General features: G+C 41.6%; 3 non-coding genes across 3 annotated transcripts; 1 reads left to right on the top strand and 2 right to left on the bottom strand.

Annotated features, from left to right (window-relative positions):
• Positions 1-16030: 16030 nt before the first annotated feature.
• Positions 16031-16144, top strand: LOC140286935 (U5 spliceosomal RNA). The gene has a single exon (XR_011911341.1). It is a non-coding gene; the product is annotated as a U5 spliceosomal RNA (small nuclear RNA).
• Positions 16145-19208: 3064 nt separating this feature from the next.
• Positions 19209-19392, bottom strand: LOC140286942 (U2 spliceosomal RNA). The gene has a single exon (XR_011911347.1). It is a non-coding gene; the product is annotated as a U2 spliceosomal RNA (small nuclear RNA).
• A 308-nt stretch (positions 19393-19700) lies between these two features.
• Positions 19701-19814, bottom strand: LOC140286930 (U5 spliceosomal RNA). The gene has a single exon (XR_011911336.1). It is a non-coding gene; the product is annotated as a U5 spliceosomal RNA (small nuclear RNA).
• Positions 19815-19933: the final 119 nt, after the last annotated feature.

Here is a 19933-nt window from a genome sequence, read left to right as displayed (position 1 = left end):
TCTCACCCACTCTCATCCGAAGACCTCTCCTCCCGCTTTTGTTAATATATAGTCGGGCATTCGAACCTTTTCTTATCCGCTTTTTACAAATTATGGTCGAAAATTCACACCTACTTGCAGCTGAATACTTCCGCTCCACCTTTTAGGTATGTATGGTTGGCATTTGCACCTCTTTTTATACTGATTGCTGAAGATTAAGTTGTTCTTTCTCAAACTACAAATTTTTTTTAATTGTTGAAACTTGATTTGAAGTGGATAAATAAGGAGGACAAACAGTTTTGATTTTTATAGCAAAATCTGTATTTCGTCATATGTCGAGAGATGCTTATTGCTGAAGAAGTTCTTTCTCATTCTACAAAGTACAACGTTGTTTATCGTTGAAACTTGATTAGACATGAATAAATATGAAGGACAAAGCAGTCTTAACTTGGTTTGAGTTAATGAATTCGTTTTATAGGAGAATCCGAATTCGTGCATAACTCATAAAATAGAGCTTATTTTCGGATTCCTGAAGAATGAGTCTGGTTCTTTCTCATAATACAAAGTTTGTTGTTGAAACTTCATCAGAAGTGAAGAAATAAATGAATGCCTATCAACAAATGTGGGATCTAAACTCTAGTGCTTCCTCTAAAATAATTTCCTTTCTCAATTTAGAAATGTGTGTGTGTAAGTCACAACACCCGTGACACCAAATCGGCTTTCTTTTCTCTACACTCTGCACTATGAGCACACACACCAAATCAGAAAGGCTTTTTTCTCTCTTTTCTACATTATGGACTGTGGGGACACAAAACCGCTCTCTCTCTTTTTTTTTTTTATCGTGTGCCAGGGCGTTGTCTCACGTATTAGATTATGCTTAAGATACGAATGGGTTTATCAGTCACATCAGAATCCATACATACTGATCCTCCCGTAATAAAATGGTCGGATCTTATCAAACACACTTTGTTTCTTGTGACAATCAAGTCAGCGAAACAGCGTATACACGTCAAGACACTGAATCAAGTTTGCCACAAGAACTCATAAGTTTGGCAGTATTGCTCTGCCGTCAGCAATCATACACCCATTTTATTTTCGTGAGACATGTGCAAGCACCTGTTCATCTACTGTTCTATCACTATGAATTAGTGATCTATTATCAATAAGGATACTTCTACAACTACTATCAAAGTATGTCCGGACTTCTTATGTTGTCAGTTGCTATATATGAATAAGTGGGTAGCTACTGACAAGCATTAAGCATGTCACACAGCCCAAACATATAACATTTCAGGACACACCACACAGTTAACAACCACAGTGAAGCGTGTCAAAGCCCAAACCTTGCTCCTCGGCTGACCAAGTAGGAACAATCGGGCCCTATTCGATGGCTGCCTTGTCTTTTACTCTATGCAAAAGACAAGGCAGCAACAAAAACACCACGAGAATCCCATATTGAGGCTTTGTTCTGATCGCTCATTCGGTGTCGCGTTTCTTTCAAGCAATTCTCCCGGTTAGCCGACACTCGGCTCGCTCCCATAGCCGTGTTAAAGTCTACTTTGCATTCACTCTCTTTTCTCTGCAGACTCTTGGGATTTTATCTATAAAATGAATTCCTTCACTCAAACTATGTTAAAACTGCTTTGTCGTTCATATTTACCATGTCTAGAAAGATTTAAACAAAAAAAACAACGTTGTACTTTGCAGTAAAAGAAAGAGCAAATCTAAAGTTTCAGGAATCCGAGAATAAGCTTACTTTCATGAGTGCTTCACGATTTCGGATTTTGCTATAAAATGAATTCCTTCACTCAAACTAAATTAAAACTGCTAAACCGCTAATCTGTTACATGTAAGGCAGATGTCAAATTCACCGAAATAGGATCTAAGGGTATTCGGCCAATCGAGCTGTAGCAGCTTCGGTAAAAGAGTATAAGTTGAAGAGTTTGTGAATAAAGGTGTGCGCACACATAGTGAGCTGTAGGAAAATAGGCAGGGAGCAATGCCGGCTGGGGTATATGTTCTTGTATGTTGTCTGACTGTTTGATTTGAATGTGTTGTGTAAGTGTCCTGTTGAATGTTTGGGCTTTGACACTTCACTGTGGTTGTTAACTGTGTGGTGTGTCCTGAAATGTTATATGTTTGGGCTGTGTGACATGCTTAATGCTTGTCAGTAGCTACCCACTTATTCATATATAGCAACTGACAACATAAGAAGTCTGGACATACTTTGATAGTAGTTGTAGAAGTATCCTTATTGATAATAGATAAACTAATTCATAGTGATAGAACAGTAGATGAACAGGTGCCTGCACGTCTCACGAAAATAAAATGGGTGTATGATTGCTGACGGCAGAGCAATACTGCCAAACTTATGAGTTCTTGTGGCAAACTTGATTCAGTGTCTTGACGTGTATACGCTGTTTCGCTGACTTGATTGTCACAAGAAACAAAGTGTGTTTGATAAAATCCGACCATTTTATTACGGGAGGATCAGTATGTATGGATTCTGATGTGACTGATAAACCCATTCGTATCTTAAGCATAATCTAATACGTGAGACAACGCCCTGGCACACAATCAAAAAAAAAAAGAGAGAGCGGTTTTGTGTCCCCACAGTCCATAATGTAGAAAAGAGAGAAAAAAGCCTTTCTGATTTGGTGTGTGTGCTCATAGTGCAGAGTGTAGAGAAAAGAGAGAAAAGAAAGCCGTTTTGGTGTCACGGGTGTTGTGACTTACACACACACATTTCTGAATTGAGAAAAGAAATTATTTTAGAGGAAGCAGTAGAGTTTAGATCCCACATTTGTTGATAGGCATTCATTTATTTCTTCGCTTCTGATGAAGTTTCAACAATAAACAACAAACTTTGTATTATGAGAAAGAACCAGACTCATTCTTCAGGAATCCGAAAATAAGCACGAATTCGGATTCTCCTATAAAACGAATTAATTAACTCAAACCAAGTTAAGACTGCTTTGTCCTTCATATTTATTCATGTCTAATCAAGTTTCATCGATAAACAACGTACTTTGTAGAATGTGAAAGAACTTCTTCAGCAATAAGCATCTCTCGACATATGACGAAATACAGATTTTGTTATAAAATTAATTTCTTCTATCAGCGTGACTTAAAACTGTTTGTCCTCCTTATTTATCCACTTCAAATCAAGTTTCAACAATTAAAAAAAAATTGTAGTTTGAGAAAGAACAACTTAATCTTCAGCAATCAGTATAAAAAGAGGGTAACAAAAGGTGCAAATGCCAACTATACATCACTAAAAGGTGGAGCGGAAGTATTCAGCTGCAAGTAGGTGTGAATGTTCGACCATAATTTGTAAAAAGTGGGTAAGAAAAGGTTCGAATGCCCGACTAAATATTAACAAAAGCGGGAGGAGAGGTCTTCGGATGAGAGTGGGTGAGAATTTCCTACCATACAAGTATGGTGGAGAGGAAGCTGTGATTGGCCGACAATAGTAAAAAGCAGGTGAGAAAAGGTGCGAATGTCAAAACATACATGATCAAAACAGGGAGCGGAGGTGTTTGGCTGCGACAAGGTGTGAATGTCCACCCATAATTAATGAAAAACGGGCAACAAGTAGGTTCGAATGCCCAACCATACATCATCAAAAGCAGGAGTGGATGTGTTCGGCTTCAAGAAGGTATGAATGTCCATCAATAATTGCTATAAAACATGAAAGAAAATTTTCGAATATCAAACCGCACATAATCATAAGCGGGAGAGGAGGTGTTCCGCTGCAAGAAGGTGTGAATATCCACCCATAATTACTGAAAAATGGGTAAGAAAAGGTGCGAATGCCCAACCATACATCATCAAAAGCAGGAGTGGATGTGTTCGGCTACAAGAAGGTTTGAATGTCCGACCATAGTTTGTAAAAAGCGGGTAAGAACAGGTTTGTATGCCCGACTGTACACCATCAAATGCGGGAGCGGAGGTGTTCGGCTGTGAGTAGGTGTGAATCTCCAACCATAATTGCTGAAAAATGTGTTAGAAAAGGTAAGAATGCCGGTCCATACATCATCAAAAGCAGGAGAGGTGGTGTTCGGCTGCAAGTAGGTGTGAATGTCCAGCCATAATTACTCACAAATGGGTAAGAAAAGGTAGTATTGCCAGACCATACATGATCAAAACAGGGAGCGGAGGTGGTTAAGCTGCAAGAAGGTGTTAATGTCCGACTAAAGTTCAAATATATTAACAAAAGCGGGAGGAGAGGTCTTCGGATGAGAGTGGTTGAAAATTTCCGACCATAATGTATAAAATGCGGTGAAAAAAAGGTGTGATAGAACACTAAAAGGTGGAGCGGAAGTGTTCGGCTGCAAGAAGGTGTGAATGTCCGACTATATTTGGTGAAAAGCAGGTGAAGCAAGGTCTGAATGCCCAACCTTACATCATCAAAAGCGAGATCAGAGGTGTTTGGCTGCAAGAAGGCCATAGTTTGCCAAAAGCGGGTAAGGTGCGAATGTCCGACTAAATATCAACAAAATTTGGGGCGGAGGTCTTCGGATGCAAGTGGGTGTGAATATCCCACCATACAAGTATGGTGGAGAGGAAGCTGTGAATAGCCGACCATAGTTTGGAAAAAGCGGGTAAGAAAAGGTTTGAATGCCCGAACATACACCATCAAAAGAGGGAGCGGAGGTGTTCCGCTGTACGAAGGTGTGAATGTCCGACCATACTTGGTAAAAAGCGAGTAAGAAAAGGTTAAAATACCCGACTGTACACAATCAATAGCGGGAGCGGATGTGTTCGGCTACAAGAAGATGTGACAGTCCGACCATGGTTTGTAAAAAGCGGGTAAGAAAAGGTGCGAATGTCCGACAATGTATGATCAAAAGAGAGAGCGGAGGTTTTCGGATACAAGAAGGTTTGAATGTCCCACCATAGTTTGTAAAAAGCGGGTAAGAAAAGGTTCGAATGCCCGACTATACACCATCAAAAGCGGGAGCAGAGGTGTTCCGCTGTAAGACGGTGTGAATGTCCGACCATAGTTGGTAAAAAGCGGGTAAGAAAAGGTTAAATTACCCGACTGTACACAATCAAAAGAGGGAGCGGAGTTGTTCAGCTAAGAGAAGGTGTGAAAGTCCGACCTTGGTTTGTAAAAAGCGGGTAAGAAAAGGTTCGTATGCCCGAATATACACCATCAAAAGCGGAAGCGGAGGTGTTCGGCTGCAAGATATTGTGAACGTCCGACCAAAGTTTGTAAAAAGCAGTTAAGAAAAGGTTCAAATATCTAACCAAACATAATCAAAAGCGGGAGCAGAGCAGTTCGACTGGAAGTAGGTGTGAATGTCACTTCATAATTTGCAAAAAGCTGATGAGAAAGGGTGAGAATGCCCGACTATACACCATCAAATGCGGTAGCGGAGTTATTTGGCTGTGAGTAGGTGTGAATCTCCAACCATAATTGCTGAAAAATGTGTTAGAAAAGGTAAAAATGCCGGTCCATACATCATCAAAATCGGGAGAGGTGGTGTTCAGCTGCAAGAAGGTCTAAATGTCCATCAATAATTGCTAGAAAACATGAAAGAAAATTTTCGAAAATCAAACCACACATGATCATAAGTGGGAGAGGAGGTGTTCAGCTGCAAGAAGGTGTGAATGTCCACCCATAATACCTGAAAAATGGGTAAAAAAAAGGTGCGAATGCCCAACCATACATCATCAAAAGCAGGAGTGCATGTGTTCGGCTACAAGAAGGTGTGAACGTCCAACCAAAGTTTGTAAAAAGCAGTTAAGAAAAGGTTCGAATATCCAACCATACATAATCAAAAGCGGGAGCAGAGCTGTTCGACTGCAAGTAGGTGTGAATGTCAGATCATAATTTGCAAAAAGCTGATGAGAAAGGGTGAGAATGCCCGACTATACATCATCAAATGCGGGAGCGGAGTTGTTCGGCTGTGAGTAGGTGTGAATCTCCGACCATAATTGCTGAAAAATGTGTTAGAAAAGGTAAAAATGCCGGTCCATACATCATCAAATGCGAGAGAGGTTGTGTTCGGCTGCAAGTAGGTGTGAATGTCCAGCCATAATTACTCACAAACGGGTAAGAAAAGGTAGTAGCCAGACCATATATGATCAAAACAGGGAGCGGAGGTGGTTCAGCTGCAAGAAGGTTTGAATGTCAAACTAAAGTTCAAATATATTAACAAAAGTGGGAGGAGAGGTCTTCGGATGAGAGTGGTTGAAAATTTCCAACCATAATGTATAAAATGCGGTGAAAAAAAAGGTGTGATAGAACACTAAAAGGTGGAGCGGAAGTGTTCGGCTGCAAGAAGGTGTGAATGTCCGACTATATTTGGTGAAAAGCAGGTGAAGCAAGGTCTGAATGCCCAACCTTACATCATCAAAAGCAAGATCAGAGTTGTTTGGCTGCAAGAAGGCCATAGTTTGCCAAAAGCGGGTAAGGTGCGAATGTCCGACTAAATATCAACAAAATTTGGGGCGGAGGTCTTCGGATGCAAGTGGGTGTGAATATCCCACCATACAAGTATGGTGGAGAGGAAGCTGTGAATAGCCGACCATAGTTTGGAAAAAGCGGGTAAGAAAAGGTTGGAATGCCCGAACATACACCATCAAAAGAGGGAGCGGAGGTGTTCCGCTGTACGAAGGTGTGAATGTCCGACCATACTTGGTAAAAAGCGGGTAAGAAAAGGTTAAAATTCCCGACTGTACACAATCAATAGCGGGAGCGGATGTGTTCGGTTACAAGAAGGTGTGACAGTCCGACCATGGTTTGTAAAAAGCGGGTAAGAAAAGGTGCGAATGTCCGACAATGTATGATCAAAAGAGAGAGCGGAGTTTTTGGATACACGAAGGTTTGAATGTTGTACCATAGTTTGTAAATAGCGGGTAAGAAAAGGTTCGAATGCCCGACTATACACCATAAAAAGCGGGAGTGGAGGTGTTCCGCTGTAAGACGGTGTGAATGTCCGACCATAGTTGGTAAAAAGCGGGTAAGAAAAGGTTAAAATACCCGACTGTACACAATCAAAAGCGGGAGCGGAGTTGTTCGGCTACAAGAAGGTGTGAAAGTCCGACCATGGTTTGTAAAAAGCAGTTAAGAAAAGGTTCGAATATCCAAACCAAACATAATCAAAAGCGGTAGCAGAGCAGTTCGACTGCAAGTAGGTGTGAATGTCCAGCCATAATTACTCACAAACGGGGGAAGAAAAGGTAGTATTGCCAGACCATACATGATCAAAACAGGGAGCGGAGGTTCAGCTGCAAGGTGTGAATGTGTGAACTATAGTTTGTAAAAAGCGGGTAAGACAAGGTGCGAATGCCCAACAATGTATGATCAAAAGAGAGAGCGGAGGTGTTCGGCTGCAAGGTCTGAATGTCCAACCATAATTTGTAAAAACCGGGTAAGAAAAGGCTCGAAAGCCCGACTATACATCATCAAAAGCGGGAGCGGAGGTGTTCAGCTGCAAGAAGGTGTGAATGTTCGACTAAAGTTTGTAAAAAGCTGGTAAGACAAGGAGCGATGTCCCGACATTGTATGATCAAAAGCGGGAGCGGAGGTGTCCAGCTGTGAGTAGGTGTGATTGTCCGACCATAATTGCTGAAAAATGTGTTAGAAAAGGTAAGAATACTGGACCATACATCATCAAAAGCGGGAGAGGTGGTGTTCGGCTGCAAGAAGGTGTGAAAGTCCGACAATGGTTTGTAAAAAGCGGGTAATAAAAGGTTCGAATGCCCGAATATACATCATCAAAATTGGAAGCGGAGGTGTTCGGATGCAAGAAGGTGTGAACGTCCAACCAAAGTTTGTAAAAAGCAGTGAAAAGCGAGAAAAAGCATTTCGTGAGTTCCGCATGATTTGGGATTTTGCTTATAAAATGCATTACTTCACTCAAACTATGTTAAAACTGATTTGTCCTTCATATTTACCATGTCTAGAAATATTTAAACAAAAAAACAACGTTGTACTTTGCAGTAAAAGAAAGAGCAAATCTAAAGTTTCAGGAATCCGAGTATAAGCCTGCTTTCATGAGTTCTGCACGATTTCGGATTTTGCTATAAAATGAATTGCTTTGCTCAAACCAAGTTAAAACTGCTTTGTCCTTCCATATTCATCAATGTCTAGATCGACTTCAACAAAGAAAAACATTGGACTTTGCAGTAGAAGAAGTTGAAATCCATCTACACATTGATAAATATGAAGGAAAAAGCAGTTCCCACTTGCCCATAAGAAAATAAGCTTATTCTCGGATTCCTGATCCTTCAGTGTTGCTCTTTCTTCTACTGCAAAATACAATGTTGTTCTTTGTTGAAGTCGATCTAGACATTGATAAATATGAAGGAAAAAGCAGTTTTAACTTGGTTTGAGTGAATGAATTCATTTTATACATAAAATCCGAAATCGTGCAGAACTCATGAAAATAAGCTTATTCTCGGATTCCTAAAACTTTTGATTGGCTCTTTCTTTTACTGCAAAGTACAACGTTGTTTTTTTGTTTAAATCTTTCGAGACATTGATAAATATGAAGGTAAAAGCCGTTTTAACATAGTTTGAGTGAAGGAATTGATTTTATAGATAAAATCCCAAATCATGCAGAACTCCTCAAAAGGGGCGTATGGCTTAATCACAAGTGTGGTTCTTTCTCATTCAGGGTAGTATGAGGAAGTTTATGCTTGAAATATATGTAGAAATGGGTACATATGAAGGACAAAGCAGTGTTAACTTAGTTTGAGTGAAGGAATTCATTTTATACATAAAATCCCAAATCATGCAGAACGTATGAAAAGAAGCTTATTCTCGGATTCCTGATCCTTCAGTTTTGCTCTTTCTTCTACTGCAAAATACAATGTTGTTCTTTGTTGAAGTCGATCTAGACATTGATAAATATGAAGGAAAAAGCAGTTTTAACTTGGTTTGAGTGAATGAATTCATTTTATACATAAAATCCGAAATCGTGCAGAACTCATGAAAATAAGCTTATTCTCGGATTCCTAAAACTTTTGATTTGCTCTTTCTTTTATTGCAAAGTACAACGTCGCTCCCGCATTTGATCATAAATTGTCAGGCATTCGCACCTTGTCTTACCCACTTTTTACAAACTTTAGTCGAACAGTCACACCTTTTTGCAGCCGAACACCACCTCTACCGCTTTTGATGATGTATGGCCCAGCATTCTTACCTTTTCTAACACATTCTTCAGCAATTATGGTCGGACATTCACACCTACTCAGAGCCGAACACCTCCGCTCCCGCATTTGATGGTCTATAGTCGGGCATTCTACAGCGGAAAAGACTCATTCTTATGTTTGGTTAGATATTCGAACCTTTTCTTAACTGCTTTTTACAAACTTTGGTCGGACGTTCACAATATCTTGCAGCCGAACACCTCCGCTTCCGCTTTTGATGGTGTATATTCGGGCATACGAACCTTTTCTTACCCGCTTTTTACAAACCAAGGTCGGACTTTCACACCTTCTCTTAGCTGAACAACTCCGCTCCCTCTTTTGATTGTGTACAGTCGGGTAATTTAACCTTTTCTTACCCGCTTTTTACTATCTATGGTCGGACATTCACACCGTCTTAGCGAGATCAGAGGTGTTTGGCTGCAAGAAGGCCATAGTTTGCCAAAAGCGGGTAAGGTGCGAATGACCGACTAAATATCAACAAAAGTGGGGGCGGAGGTCTTCGGATGCAAGTGGGTGTGAATATCCCACCATACAAGTATGGTGGAGAGGAAGCTGTGAATGGCCGACCATAGTAAAAGGCGGGTGAGAGAAGGTGCGAATGTCAAACCATACATAATCAAAACAGGGAGCGGAGGTGTTCTGCTGTAAGAAGGTGTGAATGTCCGACTATATTTGGTGAAAAGCAGGTGAAGCAAGGTCTGAATGCCCAACCTTACATCATCAAAAGCGAGATCAGAGGTGTTTGGCTGCAAGAAGGCCATAGTTTGCCAAAAGCGGGTAAGGTGCGAATGTCCGACTAAATATCAACAAAAGTGGGGGCGGAGGTCTTCGGATGGAAGTGGTTGTGAATATCCCACCATACAAGTATGGTGGAGAGGAAGCTGTGAATGGCCGACCATAGTAAAAGGCGGGTGAGAGAAGGTGCGAATGTCAAACCATACATAATCAAAACAGGGAGCGGAGGTGTTCTGCTGTAAGAAGGTGTGAATGTCCAACCATAGTTGGTAAAAAGCGGGTAAGAAAAGGTTAAAATACCCGACTGTACACAATCAATAGCGGGAGCTGAGTTGTTCGGCTACTAAAAGGTGTGAAAGTCCGACCATGGTTTGTAAAAAGCGGGTAAGAAAAGGTGCGAATGCCCGACAATGTATGATCAAAAGAGGGAGTGGAGGTTTTCGGCTGCAAGAAGGTCTGAATGTCCAACCATAATTTGTAAAAACCGGGGAAGAAAAGGCTCGAAAGCCCGACTATACACCATCAAAAGTGGGAGCGGAGGTGTTCAGCTGCAAGACGGTCTGAATGTCCATCAATAATTGCTAGAAAACATGGAAGAGAATTTTCGAATATCAAACCGCACATGATCATAAGCGGGAGAGGAGGTGTTCAAATGCAAGAAGGTGTGAATGTCCACCCATAATTACTGCAAAATGGGTAAGAAAAGGTACGAATGCCCAACCATACATGATCCTAACAGGGAGCGGAGGTGTTTGGCTGCGACAAGGTGTGTATGTCCACCCATAATTAATGAAAAGCGGGCAACAAGTAGGTTTGAATACCCATCATCAAAAGCAGGAGTGGACGTGTTCGGCTACAAGAAGGTTTGAATGTCTGAGCATAGTTTGTAAAAAGCGGGTAAGAAAAGGTTCGAATGCCCGAACATACACCATCAAAGGAGGGAGCGGAGGTGTTCCGCTGTAAGAAGGTGTGAATGTCCAACCATAATTGGCAAAAAGCAGGTAAGAAAAGGTTAAAATACCCTATTGTACACAATCAATAGCGGGAGCAGAGTTGTTCCGCTACTAAAAGGTGTGAAAGTCCAACCATGAATTGTAAAAAGCGGGTAAGAAAAGGTGCGAATGCCCGACAATGTATGATCAAAAGAGGGAGCGGAGGTTTTCGGCTGAAAGAAGGTCTGAATGTCCATCCATAATTTGTAAAAATCGGGGAAGAAAAGGCTCGAAAGCCCGACTATACACCATCAACAGCTGGAGCGGAGGTGTTCAGCTGCAAGAAGGTCTGAATGTCCATCAATAATTGCTAGAAAACATGAAAGAAAATTTTCGAATATCAAACCGCACATCATCATAAGTGGGAGAGGAGGTGTTCAGCTGCAAGAAGGTGTGAATGTCCGACCATAGTTTGTAAAAAATGGGTAAGAAAAGGTGCGAATGCTCAACCATACATCATCAAAAGCAGGAGTGGATGTGTTCGGCTAAAAGAAGGTTTGAATGTCCGACCATAGTTCGTAAAATGCGGGTAAGAAAAGGTTCGAATGCCCGAACATACACCATCAAAAGAGGGAGCGGAGGTGTTCCGCTGTAAGACGGTGTGAATGTCCAACAATAGTTGGTAAAAAGCGGGTAAGAAAAGGTGAAAATACCCGACTGTACACAATCAATAGCGGGAGCGGAGTTGTTCGGCTACAAGAAGGTGTGAAAGTCCGACCATGGTTTGTAAAAAGCGGGTAAGAAAAGGTTCGAATGCCCGAATATATACCATCAAAAGCGGAAGCGGAGGTGTTCGGCTGCAAGAAGGTGTGAACGTCCGACCAAAGTTTGTAAAAAGCAGTGAAGAAAAGTTTCGAATATCCAACCAAACACAATCAAAAGCGGGAGCAGAGCTGTTCGACTGCAAGTAGGTGTGAATGTCAGATCATAATTTGCAAAAAGCTGATGAGAAAGGGTGAGAATGCCCGACTATACACCATCAAATGCGGGAGCGGAAGTGTTCGGCTGTGAGTAGGTGTGAATGTCAAACCATAATTGCTGAAAAATGTTTTAGAAAAGACTAGAATGCCGGACCATACATCATCAAAAGCGGGAAAAGTGGTGTTCGGCTGCAAGTAGGTGTGAATGTCCAGCCATAATTACACAACCTCTCTCGCTTTTGATGATGTATGGACCGGCATTTTTACCTTTTCTAACACATTTTTCAGCAATTATGGTCGGAGATTCACACCTACTCACAGCCGAACAACTCCGCTCCCGCATTTGATGATGTATAGTCGGGCATTCTCACCCTTTCTCATCAGCTTTTTGCAAATTATGATCTGACATTCACACCTACTTGCAGTCGAACAGCTCTGCTCCCGCTTTTGATTATGTTTGGTTGGATATTCGAACCTTTTCTTAACTGCTTTTTACAAACTTTGGTTGGACGTTCACACCTTCTTGTAGCCGAACACATGCACTCCTGCTTTTGATGATGTATGGTTGGGCATTCGCACCTTTTTTTTACCCATTTTTCAGGTATTATGGGTGGACATTCACACCTTCTTGCAATTGAACACCTCCTCTCCCACTTATGATCATGTGTGGTTTGATTTTCGAAAATTTTCTTTCATGTTTTCTAGCAATTATTGATGGACATTTAGACCTTCTTGCAGCTGAACACCACCTCTCCCGATTTTGATGATGTATGGACCGGCATTTTTACCTTTTCTAACACATTTTTCAGCAATTATGGTTGGAGATTCACACCTACTCACAGCAGAATAACTCCGCTACCGCATTTGATGGTGTATAGTCGGGCATTCTCACCCTTTCTCATCAGCTTTTTGCAAATTATGATCTGACATTCACACCTACTTCCAGTCGAACAGCTCTGCTCCCGCTTTTGATTATGTTTGGTTAGATATTCGAACCTTTTCTTAACTGATTTTTACAAACTTTGGTCGGACGTTCACAATATCTTGCAGCCGAACACCTCCGCTTCCGCTTTTGATGGTGTATATTCGGGCATACGAACCTTTTCTTACCCGCTTTTTACAAACCAAACCAAGGTCGGACCTCCGCTCCCTCTTTTGATGATGTATGGTTAGGCATTCGCACCTTTTCTTACCCATTTTTCAGTAATTATGGGTAGACATTCACACCTTCTTGCAGCTGAACACCTCCTCTCCCGCTTATGATCATGTGCAGTTTGATATTCGAAAATTTTCTTTCATGTTTTCTAGCAATTATTGATGGACATTCAGACCGTCTTGCAGCTGAACACCTCCGCTCCCACTTTTGATGGTGTATAGTCGGGCTTTCGAGCCTTTTCTTCCCCGTTTTTTACAAATTATGGTTGGACATTCAGACCTTCTTGCAGCCGAAAACCTCCACTCCCTCTTTTGATCATACATTGTCGGGCATTCGCACCTTTTCTTACCCGCTTTTTACAAACCATGGTCGGACTTTCACACCTTTTAGTAGCCGAACAACTCCGCTCCCGCTATTGATTGTGTACAGTTGGGTATTTTAACCTTTTCTTACCCGCTTTTTACCAACTATGGTTGGACATTCACACCTTCTTACAGCAGAACACCTCCGCTCCCTGTTTTGATTATGTATGGTTTGACATTCGCACCTTCTCTCACCCGCCTTTTACTATGGTCGGCCATTCACAATTTCCTCTCCACCATACTTGTATGGTGGGATATTCACACCCACTTGCATCCGAAGACCTCCGCCCCCACTTTTGTTGATATTTAGTCGGTCATTCGCACCTTACCCGCTTTTGGCAAACTATGGCCTTCTTGCAGCCAAACACCTCTGATCTCGCTTTTGATGATGTAAGGTTGGGCATTCAGACCTTGCTTCACCTGCTTTTCACCAAATATAGTCGGACATTCACACCTTCTTGCAGCCAAACGCTTACGCTTTTAGTGTTCTATGAGGCATTCACATATTTTTTTTCACCGTATTTTATAGATTATGGTTGGAAATTCTCACCCACTCTCATCCGAAGACCTCTCCTCCCGCTTTTGTTAATATATAGTCGGGCATTCGAACCTTTTCTTACCCGCTTTTTACAAATTATGGTCGAACATTCACTCCTGAATACTTCCGCTCCACCTTTTAGGTATGTATGGTTGGCATTTGCACCTCTTTTTATACTGATTGCTGAAGATTAAGTTGTTCTTTCTCAAACTACAAATTTTTTTTAATTGTTGAAACTTGATTTGAAGTGGATAAATAAGGAGGACAAACAGTTTTAAGTCAGGCTGATAGAAGGAATTAATTTTATAGCAAAATCTGTATTTCGTCATATGTCGAGAGATGCTTATTGCTGAAGAAGTTCTTTCTCATTCTACAAAGTACAACGTTGTTTATCGTTGAAACTTGATTAGACATGAATAAATATGAAGGACAAAGCAGTCTTAACTTGGTTTGAGTTAATGAATTCGTTTTATAGGAGAAATTCGTGCATAACTCATAAAATAGAGCTTATTTTCGGATTCCTGAAGAATGAGTCTGGTTCTTTCTCATAATACAAAGTTTGTTGTTTATTGTTGAAACTTCATCAGAAGTGAAGAAATAAATGAATGCCTATCAACAAATGTGGGATCTAAACTCTAGTGCTTCCTCTAAAATAATTTCCTTTCTCAATTTAGAAATGTGTGTGTGTAAGTCACAACACCCGTGACACCAAAACGGCTTTCTTTTCTCTACACTCTGCACTATGAGCACACACACCAAATCAGAAAGGCTTTTTTCTCTCTTTTCTACATTATGGACTGTGGGGACACAAAACCGCTCTCTCTCTTTTTTTTTTTTTATCGTGTGCCAGGGCGTTGTCTCACGTATTAGATTATGCTTAAGATACGAATGGGTTTATCAGTCACATCAGAATCCATACATACTGATCCTCCCGTAATAAAATGGTCGGATCTTATCAAACACACTTTGTTTCTTGTGACAATCAAGTCAGCGAAACAGCGTATACACGTCAAGACACTGAATCAAGTTTGCCACAAGAACTCATAAGTTTGGCAGTATTGCTCTGCCGTCAGCAATCCATACACCCATTTTATTTTCGTGAGACATGTGCAAGCACCTGTTCATCTACTGTTCTATCACTATGAATTAGTGATCTATTATCAATAAGGATACTTCTACAACTACTATCAAAGTATGTTCAGACTTCTTATGTTGTCAGTTGCTATATATGAATAAGTGGGTAGCTACTGACAAGCATTAAGCATGTCACACAGCCCAAACATATAACATTTCAGGACATACCACACAGTTAACAACCACAGTGAAGCGTGTCAAAGCCCAAACATGTAACATTCAACAGGACACTTACACAACACATTCAAATCAAACAGTCAGACAACATACAAGAACATATACCCCAGCCGGCATTGCTCCCTGCCTATTTTCGTACAGCACACTATGTGTGCGCACACCTTTATTCACAAACTCTTCAACTTATACTCTTTTACCGAAGCTGCTACAGCTCGATTGGCCGAATACCCTTTGATCCTATTTCGGTGAATTTGACATCTGCCTTACATATAACAGATTAGCGGTTTAGCAGTTTTAATTTAGTTTGAGTGAAGGAATTCATTTTATAGCAAAATCCGAAATCGTGAAGAACTCATGAAAGTAAGCTTATTCTCGGATTCCTGAAACTTTAGATTTGCTCTTTCTTTTACTGCAAAGTACAACGTTGTTTTTTTTGTTTAAATCTTTCTAGACATGGTAAATATTAAGGACAAAGCAGTTTTCACATAGTTTGAGTGAAGGAATTCATTTTATAGATAAAATCCCAAGAGTCTGCTGAGAAAAGAGTGTGAATGCGAAGTAGACTTTAACACGGCTATGGGAGCGAGCCGAGTGTGGGCTAACCGGGAGAATTGCTTGAAAGAAACGCGACACCGAATGAGCGATCAGAACAAAGCCTCAATACGGGATTCTCGTGGTGTTTTTGTTGCTGCCTTGTCTTTTGCACAGAGTAAAAGACAAGGCAGCCATCAAATAGGGCCCGATTGTTCCTAGTTGGTCAGCCGAGGAGCAAGGGGGGGGGGGAGCAAGCGTCTCAACCAAGCAAAGCTCACCATGGGGAAGGTGGCTATGCCAACTAGCCTGATGCCCTGCTCCCGCAGTGACGGATAATCGTACTCTGGTTTCTCTTCATAACGTACAAGTCTTTCGCCTTTTACTAAAGATTTCTGTGGAGAGCAGCACTAATGAGTTGTTTCTATTTTTGGCAGGCTTTACCTTTGCGGGTGAAGCCCTTTCTGTCTGTGCAAAAGAAATCTTCTTACTGTGCAGAGTGACTTCTCTGAGTAGAGTCGCCTTACTTGTTGCGACTGTGCCGATGTTCGAAGCTGGAGTGCAAAGTTGTTGCTTGAATGGTGCTTGCTGGAGCGTGCGGGAGTGCAAAGTTATACCATTTAAAAGGGCTGAAGAGTGCTCAGTGCAGCGGGTGGGCGACACTCTGGCCACCTTGAAAACCGAGGTTACATCCACTACCAGGGGCAGCCCAAGTTCTGCCGCAAGTGTGGTGAGCATGGGCACCTGGTTGAGGCTTGTACCAAGGTGTTATGTGGGAAGAGCAGAGAAATTGGGCAAACTTTTGGAGAGTGTCCAAATGGCAGGAAATGTAATCTCTGTGGAGAATGAAATCACCTCTTCAGAGATTGCCCTAAATCTTTTGCCAACAAATTAAAGACGGTAAAGCCACAGTCAAGCCAACAAAGAGAAGGACCAAAGGTGGCAGTTGGTGAACAAAGTGAAGAGGTTGACCCAATAAATTCAAACTTCCCGCCAAAAGCTTGGATTGGAAGTGAGGAGCAAAAAGGGGAGGGGTCTGTAGAGGCCTCACCACTCAGTGTTGAAGTCTGTGAGAATTCACAGGCAGAGGGTGGAGCTACGCTAAATGAGGAGGAAGAGCAGACAGGTGAGTCTAGTGAAGATACTCACCTCCCCGAAGGTCAACAGCCGAAGAGGACGGCATCTGAGCCTCTGATTCCCCAGTGGTATCAGAGAAGAGGGGAAGGGTTAGGTCCCTTTCAGACAGTTCTTCAGTGGAAGAACCTAGAGTCTTCCCCTCCGACTCACCAAATGAGGTCTCCGTTTTAACTTCAGCTCTGCAATCAACCCCCAGGGACTCAAAGTTAAATGCAACATTGCGTCAGAGGCCAACACCGAGAGTCCGAAAAGGAAATATAGATCACCCTACTCACTTTTCACCTAAAGAAATGAAGGAAGAGCTAGTTTCCCAAGAAATAACCTGTGTGTAATTTGTTTTGATAACTTAGAAAAACGAAAATGACATACCTACTTTCCTTTATGCTTTTAATGGTTCTCACCTTCTCAACACTAAATGTGAGAAGTGTGAAATCAAAGACAAGAGCCCAGAGTATTTTATCCTTCTTAGACTCCATAAAATCAGATGTGTTTTTAATACAAGAATGTGGACTACCTTTTTTAAAAAACCATAGACAATGGGAGGAAATGTGGCCCCATTTATCGATATGGAGTGGCTCAAATCAAAATAAAAATGATGGTGTGGCCATTCTAATTAAAAATCCGCATGTTATGGTGAAAGGTAGCACAGTGGTGAGAGACGGACGGGCACTTTTAGCACACTTGAATTTTATGGGGCAAGACTTTAACCTCTTAAATATTTATGGTTTCAATGGAAAAAATGAAAGGTATGACCTTTTAGAAGATATACAGCTTTACATGCTAGGGCAAGTACCTTTAGTTGTAGGAGGGGATTTTAACTGTATCTTGAGCAGGAAAGATAGAAAAAGAGCAGGGGTAGATTTTAAAGTGGATAAGACTTCGATTTTACTTCAGGGCATATGCAGGGATTTTAAGCTTACTGACTGTTTTAAAACCATGCATCCCAGAGAGGAGGGCTTCACCTGGTTTAGTCATGATGGCACCAGAGCCTCTCGCATTGATTATTTCTTTACTAGAGATTGCCCACCCTCTGATGTTAGATTAACCCCTGTTTTCTTTTCAGACCACCTTATGCTCTCCTGCACCCTTTCACCCCCTTCTGGTGTGACGGTAGGAAGTGGTCTGTGGAAACTCAACTGTTCCCTGTTGGAGGATGAAATCATAGTCAGTCAGTACAGGGAATGTTATAAAGAGTGGCAGACCCTTCAAGACCTCTACGAAACACATGCACAATGGTGGGAAATGGTGAAGGAAACGACCCAGACTTTTTTTAAACAGCAAGGTAAACGTAAAAAAAGGAAAGAGAATAGATGTATGATGGGACTACATAAACGCTTACAGCGCTACTTTAAACTAAATCAGTGTGGCATAGACTTTAAAGAAGAAATCAAAGATGTCAAAAAGGAAATGTCAGTTTCAGCAGAAATAAAGAGTAAAGGAATTTTTGTAAGAAGCAGGGAGCAGGAAATTGAGGAAGGTGAAAAAGAAAGAAAGTTATAAATAAAAAGGAGTGTATTCAAAATCTAAAAAGAGAAGATGGGTTTTTAACAAAATCCACACAAGAGATGATTGAAACTGTACATACCTTTTATAGTAACATGTACAAAGAGAAACCAGTGCACTTGGAAACATCGGCAGAAATCTTAAAATTCGTTGACAAAACCGTAAAAGAGAATGCACACTTGACACAGAATTTTACTGCTTTAGAGTTAAAAAAATGCCTAACAGGTTTTAAGAGAAGTCGAGCTCCGGGTTTAAACGGGCTTCCTGCAGAATTCTATCTGACCTATTGGGACCTTTTATCATCAGACATTTTAGATGTTTTTAAAGATTTTGAAAAACTCGACCGACTGCCTGACAGTTTTAGAGTGGGAATAGTGACTCTACTTTATAAAAAAAATGATAAGACTGACCTAAAGAATTGGAGGCCCATCACACTTTTAAACTTTGACTGTAAACTTTTTAGCAAGGTTTTAGCGACACGGATGTCCTCTGTTTTAGAGGAGGTAATTCACCCAGACCAAGCTTAAATTTAGACTTTGAAAAAGCATTTGATCGGGTCTCGCATCAATATCTCTTTCAGGTGTTGCAGCCATCGAAAAGGGCCCGATTGTTCCTCTGTTTACTCTGTGCTGTGCAAAAGACAAGGCAGCCACAAACACCACGGGAACACCGTATTGAGGCTTTGTTCTGACCACTCATTCGGTGTCGCGTTTCTTTCAAGCAATTCTCCCGGTTAGCCCGCACTCGGCTCGCTCCCAGAGCCGTGTTAAAGTCCACTTCGCATTCACTCTCTTTTCTCAGCAGATTAAAAGAAAGTTTCATCTTGGGCTCCCTGAAACTTCCATCCTGCACCGCTGTTTGCTTTTTCACAAGAGCAGAGGAGAGCGCACCGTTCCCAGCGGCACTGCAGTACTGGGTCGAGGCTTGGAGTGAACGGAGCAAGCTTCTTTTTCAACTCCTATTCTTAAAAATCCATTTAATATGTTGTCCTCGTATAGAGGACATATTAAACTGATAAGAACAGATACTACACTTGATCTTAGCCAAAAGGCCGAGAAGCGATAACTGTCCACTGTTTCAGGTCCGAGGGCCCTTGCTGGCACAATGCGCACTTGTAGCAATGTTCTTTTTATGGCCATAGGTGGCCAGAGTGTCACGTTGCACCTCCGCCCACCCGCTGCACTGAGCACTCTTCAGCCCTTTTAAATGGTATAACTTTGCACTCCCGCATGCTCCAGCAAGCACCATTCAAGCAACAACTTTGCACTCCAGCTTCGAACATCGGCACAGTCGCAACAAGTAAGGCGACTCTACTCAGAGAAGTCACTCTGCAAAGTAGCAAGATTTCTTTTGCACAGACAGAAAGGGCTTCACCCGCAAAGGTAAAGCCTGCCAATAATAGAAACAACTCATTAGTGCTGCTCTCCACGGAAGTCTTTAGTAAAAGGCGAAAGACTTGTATGTTATGAAGAGAAACCAGAGTACGATTATCCGTCACTGCGGGAGCAGGGCATCAGGCTAGTTGGTATAGCCACCTTCCCCATGGTGAGCTTTGCTTGGTTGAGACGCTTGCCCCCCCCCCCCCTTGCTCCTCGGCTGACCAA

Source organism: Leuresthes tenuis, unplaced genomic scaffold (genome assembly GCF_036924035.1).
Source record: "Leuresthes tenuis unplaced genomic scaffold, fLeuTen1.0.hap1 SCAF_99, whole genome shotgun sequence".
In the NCBI taxonomy this organism is placed as follows: Eukaryota; Metazoa; Chordata; class Actinopteri; order Atheriniformes; family Atherinopsidae; genus Leuresthes; species Leuresthes tenuis.
Note: the sequence above shows the minus strand (reverse complement) of the source record. Positions and strands in the feature narration are given on the sequence as shown.